At 40.5% G+C, this 21,482-nt stretch overlaps 1 protein-coding gene and 1 long non-coding RNA gene across 2 annotated transcripts in view; one reads left to right on the forward strand and one right to left on the reverse strand.

The window, feature by feature from the left end:
* Positions 1 to 21,482, forward strand: part of LOC144697569 (uncharacterized) — a 721,063-nt gene that overhangs the window by 254,324 nt on the left and 445,257 nt on the right. The gene's annotated exons all lie outside the window — the stretch shown is intronic.
* The window catches only part of LOC144697492 (uncharacterized), a 756,645-nt gene that overhangs the window by 245,925 nt on the left and 489,238 nt on the right, over positions 1 to 21,482 (reverse strand). The window lies entirely within an intron of this gene.

Here is a 21,482-nt window from a genome sequence, read left to right on the forward strand (position 1 = left end):
GGCGATGTCTCTAAACAATAACAATTTCCCAGATCTGATGGTTCTTTCCAAAGCTCTTATTTAAGAAGGTGAGTAAATAATAAGTAATTTGGCTACAATTCTCCAAAGCTCCCTCCGTTCAGGGATTGCCCCTTGAGATTGGAAAATGCAAACATATGTCCATTTTTTATAGAAAATTGGGAGACAGAGAGGCATAATTGCAGAATTGACAGGAACAATTAGAGGTGGCATTCAATGTGGAAGATAAACATGCTATGTCGTTCGTATTATCAACAAAAATGATCCTCTGGACTTGTGCCTTGTGGATGGTGAACCGGCCTTGGCAGTCAGGAAGTGAATTATTTGCCGCAGGGTTCCTAGTCTTTGGCATGCTCTTGTAACCACTGTATTTACTTGCCAGTCCAGTTCAGTTTCTGCTCAATGGTAACCACGGGTTGTTACTGGGGGACTCAGCGATGGTAACGCCATTAAATTACAAGAAAATTGGTGAGATCCTCTCTTGTTGGAGATGGTCATTGCCTGGCACTTGTGTGGCGTGAATGTTACTTTCAACTTGTCAGTGCAAGCCTGGATGTTGTCCACGTCTTACAGCATGCAGACATGAATGCTTCAGTACCTGAGGTCTCATGAATGATGCTGGACGTTGTGAAATCATCAGCGAACATCACCACTTCTGATCTTCTGATGGAAGGAAGGTCATTGATGAAGTAGCTTAAGATGGGTGGGCAGAGGACACTACCCTGAGGAGTTCCTGCAATGATGCCGTGGAACTAAGATGATTGACCTCCAACAACTACAGCCATCTTCATTTGTGCCAGATGTGACTCCAACCAGTGGAGAATTTCCCTCCTGATTCCCCTTGACTCCAGTTTTGCGAGGGCTCCTTTTGCACGAACCATGATGGGAAAATATCATCGTCACATCATTGGTCAAAGGTTTGGAATGAAAATTACTACAGCAAACGAGGGCGAAAAGTACACTCGCCATGTTCGATAAAATATAGAATAGACTGATGGGAATTGACACAAGCAAATGTCTAGTGCCCTCTGCAAATGACAAACACGAATTAACCACCCGAACAAACGACAAAGATTTGTTTCCAAGGCAGAGAATGAACAATCTTTCTTCAAGGCACAGCTCACAGAGAATGCGAGAGAGCGAGAGAACTATGGATAAAGGAAAAGAGAGAACAAGTGAATGAGATGGAGGCAGAGATAGATCGGTCTGTCGGTAGATAGGTAGATAGGTATGTAGGTATATAGAGAGGGGAAGAGGCTGTTTTGTAGGATGTCTTATCTAAGATTTGCTGTCTGAAATCTCTTATTGGAATGTATGAAGAAGGAAGAGTGGCTTTTTTGCACTTAGAGACATTTTAAATGATTAAAACGAGCCGACTTGTATTTTCACAGGTAGGAAATGTGCAAAGAAATTAATTGCTTTTTTAATAAGTAAATTATGCTCCAAGTATATGGATGCCTATGGATGTAGCTATCGAATTTCTGATGGAATTTGCTTAGCTTCCATATAAGAGGCTTTCCTGCCAATTCCATTATGTTAACATTGTTTACATTTTTAAAACCAACAAAAGTTATAACAATTATTAATAGCAGGAATGATATAAAACTCATGCATAGATCTACAAATTGATGTTCTGATAACGCCTAAGCCCGTAATTATTCTACATCCTTGTTACACATTCGTTAAGGCAACGGTAAGACACCTAGGCATTAAAAGGCCCAGGCAAATAAACATCATACCCTGAACAAACCAATTCAAAGTGAGTTTCCTTAACCTCAGTTTTTTGTAGACAGCAGCTTGAGGCGTAGATGCTGAAGGCTTTTCACATTTGTTAGGTCTTAAAATGCCTCCCGCATTCGTTCTTCCCCTCCCCCCCCCCCCTTTTTCCTCCTTTGAATGCAAATTCCCATTGTTTCACTTTACCTCACTGACCATAAACAAAATCTCATAATACTAATTTTCACAATAATCTTTGGGAAAAATAAACCGACATTTTCTAAACCTCACCTGACTAGGTAACACATTTCACCCGTCCTTTGAAAACAATCAAGTCAAGTTTATCTAATAATTCAAATGTTTCCCTTACCTCTTACATCTATCTTCTTAACATCTCAAACCTAAGTTTCCTCCTGACACATCAAAGCCTTCAGGCCAGCTGCCTTTAATCCAATAAGGCATACACAGGCACACAAACAGGCACAAATCTACACGGGTACCACTATTTTACAATAAATTCCAATGCCATTGCTACATCTTTCTGACTTCCCCCACCTCATTCAAAAAATGAACAGTCATAATTTAAAAAGATGGCTTCATTTTTATTAACCCATCTTATACTATATCCTATACTTATATATATATATATACACATATACACACACATATATATATATACATATACATATATATACACACACATATATATATATATATACACATATATCGATATATATCGTCCCACTACATGCATAAACTGTCATTTAAATAGTTGCAGTAATAAACTCCATCTGAATAGCCTTGCACTTTTATCTCAAAATAGGTCCAGAAACTTTAAAGGATTATGGTTTGTATAAACAATTGTTTCTGAAGAATTGTTTGCAACGTAGATCTCAACATGCTGCAACGCTAACACCAAAACTCAAAGTCTCCTCCGGTGTGTATTCAACTTCTGAGAGAAGTATTCTATTTTTCAGTTCCTTTGTCATCTTCTTGGAGCTGTATGGCCCAACACCCACATCACTTACGTCAGCTACCAAGTTAAATTGCTTGGTGTAATTGGGTGTTGGTAAACCTGGTAGACACATCCATTATTGTAATTTATTACTGATTTCCACCATTATTCTTAGGGAGGGGTCCTGCACAATCAATCATGGCCCTAGTAAAAAGTTCTCCAAAGGCTGGAATTGAAATTAAAGCGTTGGCTTAATCACTGCTTGTGGTTTCGCTATCACCTGATATGTGTTTAAATGTTCTACAGAATTTGACTACAGCCCTATGCAATCCAGTTCTTTTAATCTCCACCTGTGTGTTTCTAATTCCTCAATGTCCCCCAATTGGAATTTCATGAGCTATCCTCAGAGACTCATTTCTATATCCAAATGGCATTACAATCTCATACACCTCTCTCCAGCTCCCATTTGCTGAAGCACCCTCCGTTCTCTCATTAAAACATGACCCATAACATTCTGGAACACATTTTGCCTCTGTTTCTGAGTCAGCTGTCTGAAATAAATGTTCTATTTGCGTATCCTTTTTTCCCTGTAACTTCACCAACATCTTTGAGTTAAACACTTCAGCTCATTTCCCCTCTGTTCTTTCGTCATGAACAATGTTATCATACAACATGTTATCTAATTGGATTTCCACATCTTTTCCATGCCTTTGAATTTCCTGTTTTTGTTTCAAGCTATGAGCCTGTCATCTCGTTATCACACAACCTGGAAACAATCCAGGATGCCCTTTCTGCATCACTTCTGTTGAAAACGCTTTTATCGGCTGCTGAACTATCATAGGCCTCATCCACACCTGTGATTCAGCTATATCATTACACAAAATAAATTGAACCCCGGCAATGGGCATTTTTTCCAAGACTCTAACAATTAACTCGCCTGCTTCCCACTTACTCTTTAAATTTACCTTCCACAATGGAATAGGTTTAGCATCTCCATGCTCCCGATTATTATCACCTGTTCCTGCAAATCTCCCTCTGAATAACAAATGTCACTATCCCAAAACATAAAGGATTCACTAGCCCTTGTGCCTCTTAAAATTCTAACATCTTTACCTACTCCTCCCAGTACACATGGGACGACTTCGCCTTCACACACACCTTTAAACATTTCTGCAACTTGATCCTCCGAATTCCCTTGGGTAACTTGTGAACATATTCCCACTTGTTTACATATGATTGTTTCTCCGTGATTTATGTGTACACAAAACATTGCTTTTTCCTGTTCCTGAACCTGTGAACCCACAGTACTTTTACTTCCATAACATTTTTGGACACATATAATTCCAACAGGTTTTCCCTGCAATTTCCAGCACACAGATTTCGTATGCTCAACTTGACCTCAATGAAACCACCCCAATTTTAGAATGTTGCTTCTACCCTCAGCACCTTTCTTTTTATCCTGAAATAAACTATCAGTGAATTTCCACCTACTCGTTCTCTTACCTGAAGGCCCACATTCATTTCGCCTCCCCCCACTTTCTACCTTTGTCTGATTTAAAACGGTGATGAAATAAATATTTAGCTCTATGAAGTAACTCTTAATCTTCAGCTTTCTCTGCTGCATCTCTTACCGTTTCAAACCTTTGGTCCTCCTCATGAGTTCTCACTACCAAAGGAATTGAATCTTTAGATTCTTCTAATAGAATTACCTCTCTAAGAGCTCAATATGTTGCTTTTTTATTTTTAATGCTCGTATCTACAGATAAAAAATACATTGTTTTACTATTCCAATCCCAGTATAAGTTTACCCAGGCTATCTTCTCACATTTCTGCCTGTAAGCCTCAGGGACCAACTGGCATGTACTCAATATAACTTTTTTTTAACCACTGAATATTTCACCGACATTTCTTCTGTAAGTGAAGCAAAAACCTCATGTGCTCTACATACCAACCTGGATTGTAATGACAATGCCTAGTTTCCCTGTGGTCATTCCATCTCTTTAGCTATCCTCTTAAATTAAATAAAGAAAGCTTCCACATCCCTTTCCTCAAACTTTGGAAGAGCTTGTAAAAATATAAAAATCGCCCCACTGCGTTTTATTCTAAAGGGTTTTTTTTTCATCCTCAGAACTTTCCTCAGCATCTCCTGTCTCATTTTTGAAATCCAGTTTTTTAAGCCGATACTCTCAGCCTCTTTCCTTCATTCTCTCCTCAATTGCTAACTTTTCCCTCTGGAGATCAAGTTTTCACATATCCATTTTTTGGAAATAATCTCCCCTTTTCCCTTTCTTTTTCTGCTACCTCCTGTTCCAGTTTCTTTTTTTTTCCATTCCCATTTTTTTTCCTTTTCGTTTGCCTCCAATTCAGGTTTTCTCAGTTCCTTTGATTGTTCAAATTCAAGCCTCTTCATCTCTAACAGAACGGAAAGCCTCTAGCTTTGACTAACAACTGTCAGTTATCACTTCCAACTTTAACTGCTGTGCTAGACTTTCAATTGTATCTGCTTCTTTAGCCGCTCCAGGTTGTCCCAATTGTAATTTTTCCACCAATTCCATTAACTTAACTTTAGTTATCTTACGAAAACCTACCAAAAGTTATAAGGTCAACCTAAGCATGTCTGAGCAACTGCCAAAGCCATATTGCAGTCTCATTGCTTCAAAAAACCTCACGCCAACTCAAGAATTCAAAGTAGATCTCATACTGGTAACCTGAAGATTCAGCAACTCCAACCCAATCAAGGAATTTCAAACATATTCTGCAAAGGATCCCTAACTATGTTATGACACAGCTGATGGTAAATGCTGAGCTGCCCAAATCCCAAAGGGAAACTTGAAACAATTGTCACACCGTGTTCTGCAATTTGCATACATTTTGAGTTGAGTGCTTTGAATTCAGTAGCAATAAGACTATCATGGCTTATATGTTTCTTACCACACTAAATTAAACCTTTATTAATATGAGAAATAGATTTAAATGCATATATAGATCCACACATGACTATTATGATAACCTCTATACCTCATAATTAACCTAACTTCCAGTTGCACTTTCATTAAGGCAACAGAAAGACTCGCGGGCTTTAAAAGACTCAGACAATGAATCATGATACCCTGAACAATCCAATTCAAAGAGAATTTCCTTACATTCAGTTCCTTGTAGACAGCAGCTTGAGGCGTAGATGTTGATGGTTTTTCACATTCATTAGATCTTAAATTGCCTACCCTTACACACAACCGTCGCTCCTTTACACATAGTTTCCCTTTTGAATGGAAACTCCCATTGTTTCACTATGCCTTTGGACTTTACTTCCCTAATCATAACAAAATTTCTCTTTGTGCTTATTTTACCAGTAATCTGTGGGAAAAATAAACACACTTTTTCTGAGCTTCACTGGTTAGTTGACACATTTCACCCCATTCCTTAGAAAATAACCTAGCCTGATTTATTTAAAAAAGCATTCCATTTACCCCTTAGATCCAGCTGCTTAACATTGCAACCCTAACTCCTCTCCTGACAGAGCAAAGCCTTCAGGTCAGCTGCCTTTAACTCAATTAAGTCACACACAGACACACACACAAATATAGACACATGTTAGTATTTTACATTAAATTCCATTAACTTTATTATATCTTGCTTAGAATACAAATAAATAAGTTCTATAAGATTGGAAAGAGTTTTATTTATCTGGCTATGTGATTGTTTGGCAGTGGTCGTCTGACCTTATGGATAATAGCGTGTTATCTCATTGGAAGGAAGTGACTAATGAACTTTAATGAGATTTGGAATTCTGAAAAAAATAAGTGCGAATCACTTACATAAATGTTCCCATGGAAAACAGTTTTGTTCTGCAGAGGAACGTACAGTTACAAAGAGACAGTGATAGGTTAAGTGAGCTAGTGAAACTGTGGCATATGAGTTTCAATTGATGCATGTGAGAGTTACTTAATTCTCGATCTTAAATGGAAATGTTTGTGCATGATTGGACAGGTGGAAATATAGGAATGTTGCAGTCATAAAGAAATTTAATGGTTTTCACATGCAATTCATTTAAATGTAGGAGTTGTGCGCAAAAGACAATTATAAATGACAACATAATGTTTCCATTACAGCTAGGGGGTATAAAATAGAAGGGAGGATGTATTACTACATAGATACTTAGCCCTACTTAAAATGCACCTGGGATAATGTCTATAGGTCTGGGCAGAGTACCGTACAAAGAAGTGACTGACATCGGAATCTTTATCTCTCAGATTCAGCAGAATGTTTACCAACGTTCCGGTGTTTAGAATATGAGCAGAGATGATACAAATCAGGTTTGTCTTCTCAGGAACATAAAAATCAAGGGGTGATTTGATTCATGGTTTGATATTTGAAAAGAATGGAACACTATAGAGGACAATTGTTTTCACTGAATTGGGCGCTTCACACACGTTGCTATAATCTTAAACTCAGAGGTAGGATGCTCAGTCGAGATGGGAACATTTTTTTACTTGAGTCAGAACTTAGGAACATTGGAAATAGGAGCAGCAGTAGGCTATTCGGCCCCTCAAGCCTGCACAGCCCTTCAATTAGATGATGGCTGATCTTCCACCAAAAGGTCACTTTCCCGCTCTATCCTCATACACCTCGTTGTCTCCATGATCTAGAAACCTATCGACCTCTTTCTGGAACAGACTCAATGAATCAGCATCCACATCCCTCTGTGGCAGAGAATTCCAAACATTTACCGTCCTCTGAATAAAAAAATTACTCCTCATCTCAGTCTTAAATGGCCTCCCCTTATTATGCAACTGTGTCCCCTGGCTCTAGACCCCGCATTATTCTAAACTCCAGAGAACACAGGGCCAGTTTCCCCAATCTCCTCGCATAGGACAGTCTCGCCAGTACAGGAGTCAGTCAGGTAAAGCTTCGCTACTCTCACTTTATAGCCAGTATACCCTTACTCACTTAAGAAGACTAAAACTTTCACAATTCTGCAGGTGCAGTATCAACAAGGCTCTATACAATAGCAAGTAAGACATCTTTATTCAAGTCCTCATATCCGCTTGCAATGAAGGCCAACATGGAATTTGCCCAGCTAACTGCTTTCCACACCTCTATTTTAGCTTTCAATGACTCATGAACAAGGACACCCCAGTCCCTTTGGAAATCAACAGTTCACAATGTCTCACCATTTAGCATATACTTCGCATTCCTGTTACCCTCCTATCGAAAGCTGATGAACTTTACATTTGTACGCACATTTTGTTCCATCTGCCATGCCCTTGCCTTTTCTCTTTGCCTGTGTAAACCCCCTTGAATCCTCTTTGCAGCCTCTTCACAACTCGCAGTTTTGGGCCTATAACAAATTTTAAAATGTTATGCTTGCCCCTCACATCTAAATAATTGACATAGATTGTGAATAGCTGAGCCTGAAACCCTGATACATGCAATACTTCACTAGTCACAGCCTGAAAACTTTAGAATGACCCGTTTACTCCTACTCTCTGATTTCCGTCTGATAAGCAATTCTAAATCCATGCTAGCTTATTACCCACAATTCTAAGTGTTCTCATTGTGCTTAATAACCTCTTGAGTGGGACCTTATCGAAAGGCATCTGAAAATCCGAATACATTGCATTAACTGGTTCCCCATCATCTATTCTGCTAGTTACAGCCTCCAAGAATTCCAACAGGTTTGTCAAACATGCTTTCCCTTCCATAAACCCATGTTGACTCTTCCAAATCCTACCATTGTTTTCTAATTGTTCTGATATCGCATGCTTTTTTAATACATTCTCACAAATTCCCGACTACTACTGCGAGGCTAATGATGGTAGTGGGTGTTAGAACACCTCTATCCCAAAAAATATTGCTTCAATATTAGTTCAGCTAAAGGGTCGATGAAGTTAAGATAATGGTCTACTATATCACAGTTAATATTTCAACAGGTTTGTTGAGCTTCATGATCTCTTCCTGTTTCTCTGTCCCTGTGCATCAACCAAAACTTAAACCACACAATCACACTCTTTCCCAACAGCCCTCTATCAATCTTGTACAAATCGCATTGGTTTACCTTCTCTTCATAGTCCTGTAACAATCCAAATTTGGACATATTTTACATTCCCCTCCATTACTTCAAATCAGTGACAAACTAATTCATCCAATACAACTTTACCTCAGAGTTTGGTATAATTCTCACACTATTGCCACGACCCAGCCCTTTTCTTGTGGCCCTGGTTCAATCCGAAGCCAACCCCACAGACTTTGTATCGCCTAGTAGTCCTGTCTCAACCAATAACTAAATACTCTGTCTCGCTCCCTCACCCTCTCCCTCATCGTGGATGTAAACAGACTGTCTGATGAGGTTTTAGAATTCATTCTTCAATTCTTTCGCAGTTTGGAACATAGTGTTGATCGTTAAAAAAGGCTTTAAATGCATAGAAATTTAAGGAGTTTCAAATAACACGAACGTTCAGCAGAATGGCCAACGGAAAGAAAAGTAACCTCTAATTTAGCCATTAAGCAATTTAACATTAATTATTACTTAAAAATGCTAAGATCAACAAATTACTTCAAGGCAAGTAAATGTTCACACTGAAGATGATGAATGCAGGTTCTGACATGGTAAATGCAAAGTTGGAAACCGGTTCTCGCAATTATGGCAAGGAACAATTACACACTGATGTTATGTGGCATTCATATGAAGTCGAAACCACCAATTTAGCTTTAGATGAATGAATCTAGTATGGATCATAAATTCACAATCATGGCAAAGAAAGGCTTAAAACACTTGAATGACGTCCCGCCCTCTAATATGTTAAATGAAACCAATAGGTGATCAGAGGAAATTGGCCATAGCCTCTTTCAAAGGCATAAGCGGGGGAATCTCATCGGGACGCAGCTCCAATTCATCTATCGTCATCATGAACAATAGATCAAGCTATTGGAATCAAGGAGAATTGTCTCCTCTATGTTAGTGCGCAGATAACGTTCAAGTACTTTAAGCCTTGAGCCTCAATTAATGCATGAGTACATTGCGATGCCTATGGGAATATCTTGGGGAGATTTTCGGCTCAACAGCATCATCGTTAATTACAGCAGGAAGGAAAATCCGGCGATGACATTTGCCCTTTGGAAAAAAAGTCGGACTAATTTTTGGCTCATTAGTTCAAATGAACTTGAGATGGGCGGAAACAATGGTGGAAGTTCCATCTTGCAAGATTGATTTCCAATCTGCACATGGCCAGGTGAAGTTTGATGTCGAGGATTTACAGACAAATCAGTGACATAATAATATTTAACCTGTAGTAATATATCCTCAAGGCAAAAAGATGCTGAAGGTAATTGTCAGGCAGCCAGGGACAAGTTCTGGTTGATTGAGAGTGGAAATGATGACCTGCGAAGGGTCAAATTGCCTTTGATTGGCTTTGATTTGTGTGTACTTTTCCAAGGACACAGAGTAACACGATAGAGAGCTGAGGCTGCAGAAATATCACCATGGTAACCTGTCTGTATACACAATGGTAACAATCAGGAAACGGATACACGCACAGGCAACACTAACTCACACAGACTGCCTGCGCGCCCTTGCTGCACCGACTGCACTGCAGCAGCTTTTTCCACAGCACGTTGAGAAATAAAAATTGGATGCGTGACTTCGAAGGTGAGGAAGCTTTTCATCTATTTTGGTGCTGCATTTTTCTTGGACTGGGGTGTGCGTCCTTGATCAGCGGAGTGATGTTATTTTATGTCAGTCCTTAAATTGGTCTTCACCGAACGATCATTGGCGCCCTCCAGTGAATAGCGAAATAATCCATTGTTTTTGTCTGTCATCAGGTTCGGCTATATGCTTCAAAGGAATGTGGGAAAATAGTGAAAGTCCTGGGTTTGCGGCAGACAATGACAATACGTGATATAAATTCAATTTTGAGTAAATTTGATGAGCATAGTGAGTAATTATTTTCGTGCTATGCATTTAGAATGAAGAGAAAAAAATGCAACCGAAGAGATTGGGCAATGATAACCACAGAAGAGGCAGGACTGATATGAAGACCGAAGTCACCCAAGTATAGAACAATATGGAAAACCCAGGGGTAAGATGACGTTTTATGAATGAAAGACAAAGGCACACACGCGGCAGGACAAGGACACCGCATGGTCGATGAAAAGCTCTGGCACGCCACCATGTGGCCAGGCGAATAATAAACAAATTGTGTTGCAGCAGCATAATTTAATGGGTCACTTCTTGTGCTCGGGAGGAGGCTCAGCAAGTTGTGTATATTGAAACACGAGGTTAAAAGGCGGTTGAGACGGATTGAGAAAGTGGGCCAAACGGTGGCAGCTGTAGTTATATATCAGGAAGCGTGATAGTATCCATTGTGGACTGAATCAAACATTTCTTAAAACTGACAGACTAGGAACCATAGAAGGGGAAAGTAATGGAGGTGATCATGAACACAAATCAATAAAAGATAGGGGCAGTCCCGATGATCAATCAGCTAAAATGGACGTTTGTCTTTAGTTCAGTTTGTTTGAAATGCAAACGAGAGGAAATTGCTTTAATTGTATAGAGCTTTGCTCAGACCCACATGGACTAGTGCGTTGATTTCTGGTCAGAGCATCTCCATTGGCGTGGGAAGTATACCATACAGGTTTGGCAAAAAATAGTCACCAGAGCTTCAAGAGTTAAATTATGAGAGAAAGTTGAAAATGATTTGGCTGTATTTCGCCAATTTCAGAAAGATGGACAATGGTCTAATCGAAGTGATTAAATGATAAAGGGTTTGATGGAATAGGTATGCTGATTCTATTTGTCCGCCTAGGTGAAGCCGCAACACGGCGGCACCGTCAACATATGCAGTTAGGCCATTCAGCAATAAATTGGAAAAATGTGTCTAGATAATTATTTGCTTACGTTATCAGGGCATAGACATCTAAAGCGGGTAAATGCAGGTGAATGACCTGTATTGAATGGAGAAAAAGGGCTATGCAATCTGAATAGCTTTTCCCCGTTCCTATGCCCCTATATTATTGCAATAGCGGTAATTGGTCATTAGATGGCTCCTAACTCCGTTATATCAAATGAAGCTTCTTGACACAAGTGCATCAAGAACGGTAGATCACAAATACAGTTCTGGCGACACAGGACACATGATCCCTTTTGTTCCTCTTCGGGTCAATTTGATTTGGTTTATTTTTCTTTTTAAATGCCATACATCAAAAATCAGTTGGAGAACAATAGCTTAAGACGTTCTCCCAAATTACATTTCATTGGTATTTTGTTGTTGTGTTAACCTTTCCATTTGAAACGTGTGCTTTAAACTAGCTCAGGTATTAAGCTTTGGAAGTTTCTTTGGTGGTATTTCAGGTAATCTGACCGTTAAGAAACAGGTGAGTGAAAAGAAACAGGCTAATGTATTCTGAATATGAAATAAATCAACAACATCTTTCAGTGGATTCTATCCCGCTGCACCAAGGCTGGAATTGCATCGCCTTCAGATTTTAGGCTTGACTTTAGACCTCTAATTGTTTTCTGGAACTTTATTTACTCCATAGGGTACTAACTTACCGGTGTTTTCTCAGCACGTTTAGAAATGCAAATTCAGATGACATGTGAGCCGAATAATTGTCAACTGGGCCGTGCTTGCACCAATATAGCTCTCAAGCACAATTCCTCCAAAACAGTGAAACCACTGCATGCAGGGAATTTCATTACAACATGCTCTGGCCCGACCGGCGTAACATCAGACGTTCGGTCAAAGTTAGAAAACCAGGAGTAGCTCCAAGCAAGCCCCTGTTCCGAGATCGGGTCCTGCTGTCTTGGATTCTTCGTGTGGGACTTGGTTCTTAGACATACTGTGGACACACTCTGGTGTCTGCATAATATTTGATCATTGGTACCACTTCTAAACAGGTTACAGATTAGATACGAATCTCCTAGATATTTTTCCAATCTTTCTTGAGAAAGCCTAAAACGTGACTGACTAAAGTCTTTGTTACATCATCATCTACATCATACATCAGCGTGTTTGAGGGAGTGTCTGAGTTCTTTCCATTTGTTTTTACCGAGTAAGAAGAGGAGGGAAAGGACACTTGATTGTTTAAAATTGATAATGAACAGGCAATAGATAAGCTTATTTAAGAATTATAAGTGAACAGCACCTGATGCGATGTGTCTAAGAACATTGAGAGAAAGAAAGGTGGAAATTGCGGTGGCACTTGTCATAATTTTTTAACCCCCCTTCGTTGCAGGGGTCGTGCCAGATTACTTGAGAATTGTAAAAAGCAAAACCTTGTTTGGAATAAGGACAAATCTAGCAATAACAGGCCAGTCAATTTAACTTAAATGACAGGAGGATTTTAGATACTTCGATTCAGGAGAAATTTAACAGTCATTTGGACAAATGTGTTTTATTAAGCAGAGCCAGTATGGATTTGTTTAATTAACTTATCTGAGTTTTTTTCGTGAGTAGCAGAGAGGGTATATGAGGATAATATGATTGATGTGGTGGACATGACCCTCCAAAATGCTTTTGATAAAGTGCCACACAGCAGACAAGTGAGCAAAGTTAGAGCTGATGGAGTAAAATTAACAATAACAACATGGATACGAAATTGGCTGTGTGACAGGAAAAGGATTTAGAATGGGGCTCCCAGCAGTCCGCGTTAGTGCCCCCACTCTCTCCAATGTATATTAATCGCCTAAAAATTGGCTAACAGAGCACACTTCCAAAATTTGCGGATGACACAAAACCTGGAAACATTCTAAATTATGAGGTGATTTGTATTAAACTTCAAAGGGCATACATAGGTTCGTGCAATGTCCAGACAAGTAGCAGATGCAAAAGAATGCAGAGAATTTTGGAATGACGAATTTTGGTTGGAAGAACTGGGAAAGGCCATACAAATTAAGGAGCAGAAGATCCTTGGAGTACATATGCTCTAATCTTTGACGTAGACAGGACAGGTTGAGAGTGTGTTTAATACATTATACAGGATCCTGAACATCATCAATAGGGATATAGTGTACAACAACACGGAACTTAGTGTATCCTGTGTAAAACTTTGGTTTGGTCTCAGCTGCAGTACTGCATCCAGTTATGGGCACCACAATTAATGAACAATGTAAAGGCATTGGAGAGGATTCAGAAAACATTTTGAGAATGTAGCCAGTCATAAAGAAATGTCATTTACGTAGGGAGGCTTCAGAAAGTGGTGATATTATTGTTCGTGAAGAGAAGGTTTTGCGGCGATTTTATAGAGGTTTCCAGAATCATGAGTGTTCGCGATAGAGTAGACAGGGAGGAGCAGCTCCCATTGTTGACTGGATCGAGAAACTGAAGGCACTTACTGAAGATAACTGGCTAACAAAGCAATGGCGCCATGAGGAAGTATTTTTCACCAAGTTTGGCCTTAGGGTCTGTAATATCCTGTCTGAAAGTGAGATAGATGCGATAATAATTCTGGATTTCAAACGAGAATTGGATCATGTTATGTCGTGGGAAACATGCATGCACTCAGATGAAAGGAAGAGGAGCTGTACTCGCTCAATTGTTCATGCAGAGGGCCTGTGTGGGCATGAGAGGCCGAAGGGCCCCTTTCTATGCAGTAACCATTCTTTGATACCATGAATTTATTTAACATCTTTATTCATTCCGCTTATGTCGGGTGTGTGTCATTGGAAGATGTGAACTGTGAAATCAGTGCAGCAATAGTTTGGTGTGACATCCTTTGAATGTTGTTCCAAGGGAGACAGAACCTATTTACCTGAAATGGCTTAAGGTTTGAAATCAGAGGACAAAGGAACCTCACACAAAAGAGCTAAACCGTTGCAGTAGAATATCACAAACAGTAGCTCCCAATCTGTTGTTCTGCCTACGACAGCGATCAAGAACGCAGGAGACAGGAAGAGGGATAGACCATACCTTTCGTCGACCCTGCTCCGCAATTCAATAAGATAATGGCAGATATTTGGATTCAACTCCACCTTCCTGCCCATTGCCTAGATCCCTCAATCTCCAGAGAGACCAACAATTTTTATATACTAGCCATAAATATGTGCTACTATGGAGAATTAACGAAACTCTCATGTGGACAGTTCCCAAGATTGAGAAACATTTGAATGGAGAAAGTTGTCTTCATTTACATATTAAACGATCACTCCTTATCAAGTGACTATGCCATCATGATTTAGATTCTTCAATCAGCTGAAACAATCTCTCAGTGTTAAACACTTTTAGTATATCCTACGTTTAAATGAGATCACCCCATGCTCTTCAAAACTCAGAGAACAAAGGCTCAATTTACTGGAACTCTTTTCAGAGGACAATCCTGGCGTTCCGGCGCCCCATTAGTTAACATTTGTTGTACTGCCTCCAATGCAGGGATATCCTTCCTTAAATATGGAGACGAAAAATGCACACAGTATTCCAGGTATGGTGTCAAGAACACGCGGTGCAGTTGTAGCAAGACTTCTTTTTTCATGTATCTCAATCCTCTTGCAAGCAAGAAAAACGTGCCATTTGTATTCCTAATTGCTTGATGCAGCTATATTAGAACTTCCTGTGTTCCTTGTGGGAGCACACCCAATTATTTCTGCACCTCACAATGTACAGGGTTCACGCCGTTTTAAAAAAAATCTGCTTTAATACCTTACAGCCATCGCATTCAGCACGTTATTCTCCATCTGCTATCTTGCTGTGCACTCAATTACCCTGTTTAAATCTCTTTACAGTCTCCCCATGACCTCCTCATAGCTTACATTTCCACCTAGGTTTGTATGGTAAGCAAACCTAGATGCATTATTCACTGTCTCTTCGCCCACATTATTAAAATAGGTTGTAAAAAGCTGAGACATCAGCAATGATCCTTGCAGCAATCCACGAGGCACAACCTGCCAAATTGTAATTGCTCCATTTATGCCTACTCACTGCTTACTCGCCATTAACAAATCTATCCGTTGTAAAATATTACAGCAAACTCCAAGTGTGCTTCTCGTGCATATTATTCTTTTGTGCGTCACGTTATATAAGTTCTTTTGAAATTCCTCGTATGCTACGCTTATTGGCTCTCCTTTATTTATATTTCCTTGTTACTAGATTTCAGCACTTCCCCGGTATATTATTACCTTAGACTAATTTGCCTGTCGTCCCCTGTTTTCTCACTCCATCATTTTTTGAAAATCACTGCTGCATTTGCTACATTCCAATATGTTGGAACCGTTCCTGGATCTCTGGAGCTATGAAAACTCATAGTTCAAGGGGAGGCAATGGCGTAGTAGTATAGTTACTGCACCATTAATTCCGAGATTTAGGATAATGCTCTGGGGACCCGAGCTTGAGTCCTGGCACGGCAGATGGTGGGATCTGAATTCAACGCAAAACCTGGAATTAGAAGTCTAATGAAACCTTAATGAACCGGATTGTTGCAAAAACCCATCTGGTTTATTAATCTCCTCAAGAGAAGAACGTTTGCTGTCCTACAGGTGACTCCAGATCCACAGTAATATGATTGACTTTTAACTGCCCACTGAAAGAGCAAGCCACCCAGTTGTATCAAACAGCTACAAAGACCAAACAGAAATGAAACCAAACGGAGCACTCGGCATCGATCTCGGCTCGGCACTGGAAACAACAATGGCAAACTCAGCCGTGTGGACCCTGCAAAGTCCTCCTTACTAATATCTTGGGGCTGGAGCCTAAATTTGGAGACCTGTATCAGAGACTAGTTAAGCAGCAGCCTGACATAATCAATCTCACAGTATCATATCTTACAGATAATATCCTAGACACCACTATCACCATCCCTGGATATGTCATGTCCCACCGCAGGACAGGCCCAGCAGAGTTGGTGGCTCAGTGGTATGCAGTCAGGAGGGAGCTGTCTGAGAGTCCGCAACATTGACTTCAGACCCCATGAGATCTCATGGCATCAGGTCAAACATGGGCAAGGAAATGTCCTGCTGATGAATCAGTGCTTCCCCCATGGTGAGCACAACTTGGAGGAAGAACTGAGGGTTGCAAGGGCGCGAAATGTAGTCTGGGAGGTGGGCTTCAATGTCTATGACCAAGAGTGTGGAAGTAGCACCACTATCGGCCGAGCTAGCCGAGTCTTAAAATACATAACTGCTAGACTGGGAGTGCGACAGGTGATGCGGGAACCAACAAGAGGAAAAATATAATTGACCTCATCCTCTCCAACCTGCCTGCCACAGTTGCGGTGTCTGTAGGAGTGACCACCGCAGTCATTGTGGAGACGAAGCCCCTCTTTCACATTGAGGGTACCCCCTGTTGTGGTCTCTGACAAGCGGACCACAGGAGTCTCAGGTACAGGTCACGATCGTTTTTTCGAGCAATTACCAGGAGAGAACAATCCCAATGCAGCTTGAGATCGAACTCTGCTAAACGTCAAGTGTTCACCATATTTATACATTATTGATCACGTACAAGAACAGTTTCCAGATTCCGATCTCGTCCACAGAGAGGTTTACATTAAACAGATATCTCTCTAGTAACAAAGGTACCAAATTAAAGGCATCATCGGTTCCTACTTTCACCCCCAGCGGAGACCTTCCCTCCCATCTCTGCTAGGACCATCTGTTCTTTCCCTATCTGCTATAATCAGACCCAATCTTGGTTGTTTTTCAACCTAAGGCACCGGTCTGACTCCTAAGACACTCAATGTAATATATTTGCATTACTCTCTGTTCGGCCTGGCCTTGCTGATGGTCACAGGCTCTGAGGGTGTGCAAGTTTCAGATTCCTCTCTGTCCAGCCTGGCCTTTAACTATACTTGCAGGCATGAGCTGCTTGGATATTTTAAGTAGTCCACTCCCTTTCAATAAGTTCTTAATGTCCCCCTATATTCCACCCTTACACTTCTCCCTTTTGGCCCTTGGCCTAGCCCAAGGTAGCCAACTACAGTGGTACTGTCCATCCCTTTAAGTACCGCCACCCATCGATACTGGCCAGTTATCAAGCTTTGGTGCGTTAAAAGTACTGGCAGACCATCTGGTCCTTTAATTTAAAACTCTGACTTGCCAAATTCCTTCTCCTCCTGTTAAAACTCCCCCAGCGCCACATTTTTTGTGACTTCCAGGTGCGATGAATCAAGTGTGTTAGATAGATAAAAAATATCAGTTGAAGTATCAGTAGGGTATGGGAGATAATCCGAATCCAGGGGCTTATCTGTACGTTTGAGCCCCAGTTCCACCACCACTATGTCGAGAAACCTATTTGCTCGATATCTTCTTTTAAGGCTCGAACCTGTTGCTGCAGTGCATTGTAAGTTCGGTATATCTGCTGAGCCTGTCTCCGAATCATGGTTAGGTGCTCGGGTAATAATGGAATTTCATAGGATAACTGGTTCAAATACTATCAGATTGTCCTTAAGGCTTTCCTTGACCTGAATAGTAGTCGTTCCTCTGTTGTATATTTCGACCAGTTCCACCTTCCCTACCCTTGCTGGCGCCTGTGGGTGTAGGCACACTGAATGATTATGGATGGGGCATATCTGGCTGTTCCCGTTTTGGATCTTTTGCTGCCACGTGGTAATACAATATCTCCCATTCCCCGTGTATGCAACATGGGTCAGTTCTATTGCAGCCCATATATTTTCCATTGTACAGTTTGCTGCTGCTTTAAATCCACTTAGCTTCACATGTCTCATATATTGAGTGTGCATACTACTGCGGTGGCCTCTATCCTACACTCTTCTAATGTGGTGCTAACTATAGTCCCTTCTATGTCTACTGCATATGGTGGAATGTCATGATACCTAATATAATAATCCTCCCGTTTAACCCCAATATTTTCTATTTTATATAATGTCCTGCCAGGTGTTGACATAGGTATGGCAGGCATTACTAATTCAATGCCTAATAGCATATTACTGTTCACTATACATTCAACATTCATTCTATATATGCGTGTTAAAAGTCTGAGCTGGCAACCGGTCAAGTCATGCTCCTTGTGTCATGAAAGATTACATAAATGTTCATTAGTTACCCCCTAAAGGAACTACTCTTTCATTAATCTGTCTTAAATTCTCTCGGGCTTGTTCCAGTGCCCAAGATCCATAGGTGCTGCAAACATCATTTCTGCTCGCTTTGTCTGAAATATTTTTCCCTATTTCCATCAGATTGTTGACAGTCCCCGCATGACTTTCGAGCATGGCAGCCGGGCTGCGGAATAACCATGTCATGTCCTGGTCTGTGTTTAATTGGGTGTTATGAATTCCTGTCCCCACTCTAGAATCTCCTTCAGCTTAAAGCTCAGGGTCTATCCTTCTGGTCAACAGTTGCTCGGTTCTGAATCAACCACTGACGTCCCTATATTGAATATCGTAGAGGCATCATTTATCAGGCTACGCTTAATGCGATTCTTTCCCAAGCCTGATAGCATCCCACCATTGAACTGAGATGCTTCGGTCATCAGGGGGCCCACTAGAGCCGGATATAGTCCTCGAATATGGGTTGAGCACCACGGGGGCGGGGAAATCCCGGATATGTTCAAGACTACGGGTACCAGCTCGTGGTGTACATTATCATACAAAACCTCTGATTAACCAGTACCAAACGATTCGTTGGTTCTGGATGCATAGTCGGACAAGGTGGGTCAGTCGGTGTGGTTTGAGAGGTTTCAATTATCTCTACTCGGACTGTGGAAGTAGATGTGGGAGGTGGCTGGGTAGTGGTACTAATCTTCTCTTTTGGATGTACATCCCACCACCGATCTGAAGAAAATCCTTACTACAATTCAAAAACACTTGCTCTCCTACTGTTACATTTATGATTCCCCGTTGCGTGTCGCATTCGGCACTGTCTGTGATGTACCAAAATTCCTCCTACGATGCGGGATGAGCAGTGATGATCCCCGACTTTGTTGCCAGTACTGATACGTCCATGGCCAGGATCGTAGGTCTGTGGAGACATGAACATCTGCTCCCGTTCTCCGGGTTACCGCTTGGTTAATTGTCATGTATCTTTAAGTGTGTAATATGCCTCCATTTATGTCTTGTTCTCATATCTACAAGTGTGCATGTATCACCGGTCATAATTACCTCATATGGTCCATGCCTGTTCGCTCCGGGCTCACCTTGACCATCACCTTATTCCCCACTTGGTCCATTGTTGCTCTTTGGATTTGCCTGTTTCCATGTCCTTAATCACCTGTCGGTCTCTGACTTCCTTCCTTAACTCATGCAATTCATTACTTATTTCCCTCACATAGTCTTACATCCTTCCATTTAGTGGTTCTACATCTCCCAATCCTGCTATGATTCCCTCACGTAACTGCATTGCTCTCCTTGTCATTATTTTAAATGGGGTGAACCCAGTGGTACTGCTTGTGGTAGCCCTAAGGCGCATTAGAATATTGGGCTGTTCTCTGTCTCTTGAATTGCTTTTGTGATTGAAGTTTTTTTTAAAGTTCAGTTCACCCTTTCCACCATCCCCGAGCTCTGTGGCTGGTAGGGAATGTGAAATTTCTGTTTATATTTAAATATATACATTTCTTTAATAACTCTTCCTGTGAAATGAGTTCCCTGATCTGAATCCATCTGGATAAGCACCTTCCACTCCAACCAATCTACTGTCTCCTGCTGCTGTCCCTGTCGGACCTAAATTCCTTAAACTGCCTACACAACTCTACAGTGCACCTTCTTATCTTATCTTTCAATGGCTCAGTATCTTCACTTCCAGTGACTGTTCTCTCTGGGAGCCGCTTAACTGCCTGTCATCATAGTATTAATTCTGTGGTCTTACTTTTTGTAGTTCGCAGGCACATTAATACAATCAGTAATACATCTATTTCGCCTTTTTACAGCTTTCCCTTTACTTGTATCCTTGTGGTATATTGTTGTTAAGTATTATTTCTCCTTACATTTCAATTCCTGAACTACAGATTCCACATAGTTTTACCTCTAAGTTTTTTTCCCCTGACCATGATGATCCTAAGGTTCTCTTGATGTCAGTTTCTCTATTTTCTTGATCGTTTATAATGTTTCCTTGCTCTTTAGGCCGTATTAACTATTCCATGTCACCGAAGATCATCTCTGTCTCTAGATCTTTGCTTCTCTCCCCCGTGCGTTTCCAATGCTGATGGCCAGATTATCAAATTTAGTTCCCTTAAAACAGTTTGTATATAGTGTTCTCTTTTCCTAACCATTTCTCCTACTTGCCTCATGCCATTTTACACATGCAACAGCTACCATCTTATCTTGTTCATGTTGCCTGGAGAGACTTTAAAATAAATAAAATATAACAGTTTTAAAAACAGAAATCAGGCATTGATATGTTCCTTATCTTCTTCTCAAACAACATTTTATTGTCTCAAAAGTAACCCACTAAATTGTGTCTGACCCGTTTCTTAGAATTATCCCAGATTTATTAACTCAGCCAAAAATTGGATTTCTGCCAAACGTTGTAAAGGTCTTGAGCATAGATTCATATGTTGGGAACTGCCTTACAAATACAAAAAATTGCAGCATTTGAATTAGTGACAATTGTAGTCAAACCTTTTAAAATGAAAATTCCCTTTTGAGAAATTATCAGGATCCAAACCTCAACATTTTAAACTTTGTAAGAAATGTAATTTACGCTATCAAAATTAAAACTACCTCTTTCTTATGTGTATTGATTTGTATCCAAGTTATAATTCCAGTATGTTTATTGACATATTCTTTACCCTTGGATAGCATCCTCGTTATTCGAAGTAACCTGTTAAATTATACTGCAGTTTACATCTCAAGCCATGTCCCAACTTCAAATAACAGTGCTGTTCGCATGCAGATTTCCTTTCATTTTGAATTCATC

This window comes from Cetorhinus maximus, chromosome 23, assembly GCF_964194155.1.
Source record: "Cetorhinus maximus chromosome 23, sCetMax3.hap1.1, whole genome shotgun sequence".
Classification (NCBI taxonomy): domain Eukaryota; kingdom Metazoa; phylum Chordata; class Chondrichthyes; order Lamniformes; family Cetorhinidae; genus Cetorhinus; species Cetorhinus maximus.